At 48.6% G+C, this 6,005-nt stretch overlaps 1 pseudogene; it reads left to right on the forward strand.

The window, feature by feature from the left end:
• Positions 1-1,688: 1,688 nt before the first annotated feature.
• LOC147351055 (small ribosomal subunit protein uS8 pseudogene) lies at positions 1,689-2,101 on the forward strand (annotated as a pseudogene).
• The last annotated feature ends 3,904 nt before the right edge of the window (positions 2,102-6,005 follow it).

The following is a 6,005-nucleotide window of genomic DNA, read 5'->3' on the forward strand; positions in this document are numbered from 1 at the left end:
GTCCTCACACACTTCCTCGAAACTTCCTTTGTTCTATTTTGGCGGGCTTTTCCCTTCCGTGTCTTTTAGCCACTGCCATTCTGGACTCCTTTTCCCTATTCTACCTACCTAACAGATTCTTTACCACTGAGCCACTTGGGAATCCTTCAGGATTTAAGGGGAGGAGGCAAAAAACTCAGGAAACAAGATAAATAATATTTAAGGCAATATTTCACCAAATCAAAATTAATGCAAAAACCTATGATGGACAGAATATCAAAATTGTAAATAAAGACTCATCTTTTGGGAATTCCCTAGCAGCCTAGTGGTTAGGACTCTGCTCTTTCACTGCCAAAGACACAGGTTCAGTCCCTGATAAGGGAACTAGGATCCTGCAAGCTGGGCAGCATGGCCTAGAAGAAGGAAAAGGACGCATTTCTAATGACCTGACCCATTGCTTGTACTACCTGCCACTAGTACCTTGCACTAGTCCCAGCCCTGATTCCAACAAAATTTTACTCATGAAACCATTGGCCACTCCATTGGTACTTTTTTTTTTTTTTTTTTTAAGGCTGCTCTGTGTGGCATACGGGATCTTAGTTCCCTGACCAGGGATCAAACTCATTGCTGCATTGAGAGCTTGGAGTCTTAACCACTGGACCACGAGGCAAGTCCCCACTGGCCATACATTATTGGTCTGATTTTCTAAAAATATTACCTTTAAATTATTACTAGATTATTATGTATGTATTTTAAGAATTTTTTTTTAAGAATTATTTTTGTATTTATATTTTTGGCTGTGCTGGGGCTTCGTTGCTGCACACAGGCTTTCTCTAGTTGCAGCGAGCAAGGGGCTACTCTCTAGATTCCGTGCACGGGCTTCTCATTGAGACGGCTTCTCCTGGTGCTCAGCGGAGGCTCACGGGCTTAGCTGCCCTGCGGCATGTGGGATCTTCCCAGCCCAGGGGTCGAACCTGTTTCCCCTGCATTGGCAAGCAGATTCTTAACCACTGGATCACCAGGAAAGTTCTTATTATTTATCTTGTTTACTGAGTTTTGCTGGTGTCCCTGTAAATTTTGAATTCCAGGCAAGTGCTTCTTCACTCATCTCACCCCAGACAGGGGTTTCACATGTCCAGAACTTAGTAGCTGGACCAGAGGGAGATGGCATTGATGCCAACTGTCCTGTGAACTCAGAACAATCACGCCCAAGTGCCTACAACGCTCTGTTGTCAGTAATGTAAAATCTGAATAAACTAAGAGACAGGCTTTGAGGGGCCTTGTGGCCACACCAGGGGCAGTGGGTGCTGGTGTTAATGGCAAGTTCTGGCTGATGTTGGGCTTCAGGGTCATTGGGGCACACGAGTGAACGTGCCAGGTTGGATATCTCGGCTGAACATAGAACATGTGGAGGGGTCAGTATAAAGGTGGTGGTGGGAGCTGCAGTTGGGGAGTGAGGAGAGGAGAGGAGGGGGTGCAGGTCAGAGCCTGGGGCCTCTGCCATTCAAAGGTCAAGTGCAGGGACTTTGCTGGTGGCCCGGTGGCTAAGATGCTACACTTCCTATGCAGGGTGACTGGGTTGGATCCCTGCTCAGGAACCTAGATCCTATGTGCCACAACTGAAGATCCTGCATTCTGCAACTAAGACCCGGCACAGCCAAAATAAATAAGTGAATAAACATTTTAAAAAAGAGTTCTTTCTGCCATCTTTCTGTGCTGCCAGAATGGTGCTCATGAATGTCCTGACTGATGCGCTCAAGCGTATCAACAATACCGAAAAGGGAAGCAAACGCCAGGTGCTTGTTAGGCTGTGCTCCAAAGTCATCGTCAGGTTTCTAATTGTGATGACGAAGCATGGTTACGTTGGTGAATTTGACATCATCGATGACCACAGGCTGGGAAAATTGTTGTGAACCTCACCAGCAGGCTGAATAAGGGTGGAGTGATCAGCCCCAGATTTGATGTGCACCTCAGAGATCTAGAAGAACAGCAGAATAACCTGCTCCCATCTCGTCGATTTGTCCTGACATTGTCCTGACAACCTCAGCTGGCATCGTGGACCATGAAGAAGCAAGACAAAAACGTACAGGAGGGGAAAAAAATCCTTGGATTCTTTTTCTAGGGATGGACTGTATACAAATAAAATGCCTCAGAGGAAAAAAAAAAGACAGAGCAGGGTCTGCCCTGGTGGTCCAGTGGTTAAGACGCCACACTTCCAACGCAGGGGTTGTGGGTTTGAACACTGGTCGAGAAAGTACGATCCCATGTGCTGTTCAATGCATCCAAACACACAAACAGAAACAAAGGTCAAGAGCAAACATCACAGGTGGCCAGAGACACGAGAGGAAGCCCAGGAGAGAGAGATGCTCCACAAACCAAAGAAAGAGCTGATTTCAAGGAGGGCGGGACCAGTGTGGTCTGATGCTTCAGGCAGATCAGGACTAGACGTGCTCATTGGATGTGAGCTCACAGGGTGGGAATGGTGAGTGGGGCAGAAGTTTGCCTTAGAGAGCGGAGAGGGAGTGGAGGCGTCAGGCTACAGAGGGGTGGGGGCGGGAGCCCGAGGCTGGTATGAAGAGAAGGAGGGTAGATTTTTGTTCTGGTTTCATTTTAGGAGAGGCTCGAGCTTGTTTGAATGCCAGTCTCACACAACAGCCTGCCTGCGTGACGATCTGAAATTTCTCTGCATAGATCTGTGCCCAGCAGAAATTATAGATTTAGCAGGAAATGCTTAAAAAAAAAAAAAAAAGCCACAGTTTCCAAGGGAAGAATAAGGGTCAGGGGGAGACGGCAGCCTAGGAACACGAGGGAAGACCCCTCAGAGGAGGTGGACCTGGGGCTGCATCCTGAAGATGGGTGTCTCCATCAAGCCACAAATGCCCACTGGGCACCTGAGCTGGGTTGAATAGAATCTCCCCCAAGTTCATGTCCATGCAGAACCTCAGGATGTGACTTTATCTAGAAACAGGTTTTTGCAGATGTCGTTAGTTAACAGAGGGTCATACTGTAGAGGGCCTCCCAAGTGGCGCAATGGTAAAGAATCCACCTGCCAATGCAAGAGACACAGGTTCGATCCCTGGAGAAGTACCGGGGTCCAGCCCTGGTTGGATCCAGGGATTCCCTCAGGATGATGGCATCGGCAATTTAGAATAGCAATAGTTTAATTAAGTATTAATTAGAGATATACAGAGTGGTTAAATAGGGATAGCTCAGTGAGAAAATTCAGTGGAGAAAAGAAGCTGAATAACTTGGTTTACGTGGAAAACCAATAAAACTCTGAGACAAGGAGTTTGTGTCACCTATGTAGGCTGCAGGCATCCTTCCATTCTCCCGAAGGGGAGGAGACACTAAGGCCTCCCCGGTCAGATCTTAGAAGCCCAGGCAAAATTAGTAGGCTTGACGAGCCTCCAGGCTCCAGATGGGAATTCAGCCAGAAGGTGAGAGAAAGAATGACATGGGGAGACCAGGCTTCGGTGAGCAAGGCCCGTAGCTTTATTTTCAACAGGGGCTTTTATACCCTAAGTTGCACATAGAGGATAATAGGGGGTGTGAAATCATGCAAAGTCAGCAGTCTTTGATCCTTATCGAAACCAGGGTTTCTTTTCTGCAAACATCATATACAAATGGTTTAGGTGATTTACATCATGGCCAGAAGGCCTGTTAACATTTTATGACTCTGACAAAGGTTTGTCAACCATAAGACTTATTTTCTCTAAGAGTAATTATTTTAAAGTTTGGCGCCATCCTCCGAAGGTATTAGATAAAGTTGCATTCCTATAGGGCAGAGGTGCAGTGGGTTTACAACAAAGGAAAGAATTTATTACCTTAAGGATCTAAAGTTGTTAACACCAAGGCCACCACTTATTTTTTCTACATACCAACTATATTAATTAATACACTTCCAAGGATACAATACAGGGGATGTGGAAACTTGGCAGCAAGCATTGGCTCAACAATGAAATCTTCTACTAGTTCTGTTCTGACAATTTCTAACTCTCTATACTATAAGGCTCTATACTATTTGAATATCTTAAGCTCCCCATGCCTCTCACGGTTGGGAGACTGTAAACAATCGTATGCATAGCTGTAGGAGTCCGGGTAAGCCTGTCAGGCAAGTTAGAGAGCCATCTGAGGGGTTTGGATTTAAACACTCCTATTATGCCCAAGAGGTTAATTAGCCAGAGCTCTAAGTTGACTTCCTTCAAAGAAAAGGTGGTGGGGGACAGCCCCCCGTAAAGTTAGAGGTGTAGGTGAGAGCACAAAGCAGTAAAGTAGGCAGACTCTGGTTTGGGGGTAGACACTCAGGCAGGCCCAGAGGGGCACCCCTCGAGTTCTGGCTCGCCTTGCCCACCAGAACTCTCCCACATAACCTTGTTATGGGTGGGGACTCCCGTGCTGGCTCCCAGCAGAGAAGGAAATGGCAACCCACTCCAGTATTCTTGCCTGGAGAATCCCACGGACGGAGGAGCCTGGTGGGCTACAGTCCACGGGATTTCAAAGAGTCGGACACGACTGAGCGCACACACACACACATACTGGAGTAGGGTGGACCCTAATCCAATGCCTAGTGTCCTCATAAGAAGAGAAAACAGAGACATGGAGACATTCAGATACAGAGAGAAGACGGAACAGAGAGGGATGCAGCTGCAAGCCAAGGATCATTCGGGAGGGAGGTGTGGGCTGGACTCCCTCTCAGAGCCTTCAGAGAGAGCTGACCCTGCCCAGCATCTTGATCTCAGGCCTCTGGCCTCCAGCATGCGGAGAGAATACGGTTCTGTTGCCTGGGCCTTCCACCCCCGCCCTGAACCACCCCCTCAGCCCCTCATTCGTGGTCCTTTGTGTGACAGCCATGGGAAACCAACACAACACCTCCTGAGCGTTTGGCTCGGCGCTCTTCCAGCCGCTGGAGATACCGAAGCAGACGGCTCCCCCAGGTTCTCAGAAAGCTGCGCCTATCTGGGGCCACCAGGATGTTCCAGATGGGGTGTCACTTGGCCTTCCTTCTTGCAAGCTGTAGGGGTTATCCAGAGCGATGGGGAAGCAGGGAGATGTGAAAGCAGGGATGTGGCTGGAGCAAAGGAAGGGATGGGACTGCCGGGCCACGGGGAACCGGAACAGGCGCTTGGTTCTGGCGTGCTCTGGCCACCCCAGAGGGAGGCAGACCTTCGGGGAAATGGCATGATTTTTTTTTTTTTTTTTTTGCTGTGCTGCCACACTACTTGCAGAATCGTTTTCGTTTGACTGCCCTGGGTCTTAGTTGCATCCTGTTGGATCTGGTTCACTGACCAGGGATCAAACCTGGGCTGAATGCATTGGGAGCTCATAGTCTCAACCACTGGACCACCAGGGAAGTCCCCCCAGTTTTTTTGTTTTTTATTTTTTTCCGCTGTGCTGGGTCTTCGCTACTGTAGGTAAAACTTATCTTTTCTAAAAAACTTCGCTTTTCTCTCCTTGTGCTGTGTGGGGTCTGCTCTCTACATGTGCTGGGAGGGCTTCTCATTGCAGTGGCTTCTCTTGTTACAGAAAGCACAGGCTCCGAGGACGTGGGATCTTCCTGTCCAGAAATCGAACCCATGTCTCCTGAATTAGCAGGTGGATTCTTTACCACTGAGCCACCAGGGACGCTTCCCCTTCCCATCCAGGTTTTTTTTTTTTTTTTTAATATTTATTTATTTAGTTTTGGCTTCAGCAGGCTTCCTTGACCCGCACACAGCATGTGGGATCTTAGTTCCCTGACCAGGAATTGAAATCACGTCCCCTGCATTGCAAGGTGGATTCTTCACCACTGCACCAGGGAAGTCCTCACCCAGTTTGTTTTTAAATGGACAGTTTTGAGCGTATCAGGGCAGCCCAGGCGGGGAGAACCATGGGCTCCAGGGCCAGGCTGAGTGGGGCCAAGAGGAAGGGTGTTGGGTGTGAAGTGAGGGCCCGAGGGGTGACATCTGAGGGTAGAAACGCACGTGGGGTGGGAATGGGCTAGGAGGCGAATCCTCAGGGCCAGCTGTCAGGCGTGTGGGCTGGAGTAC

Source organism: Bos grunniens, chromosome 19, assembly GCF_055505025.1.
Source record: "Bos grunniens cultivar Pamir isolate PY7600 chromosome 19, Bosgru_T2T1.0, whole genome shotgun sequence".
Lineage (NCBI taxonomy): Eukaryota > Metazoa > Chordata > Mammalia > Artiodactyla > Bovidae > Bos > Bos grunniens.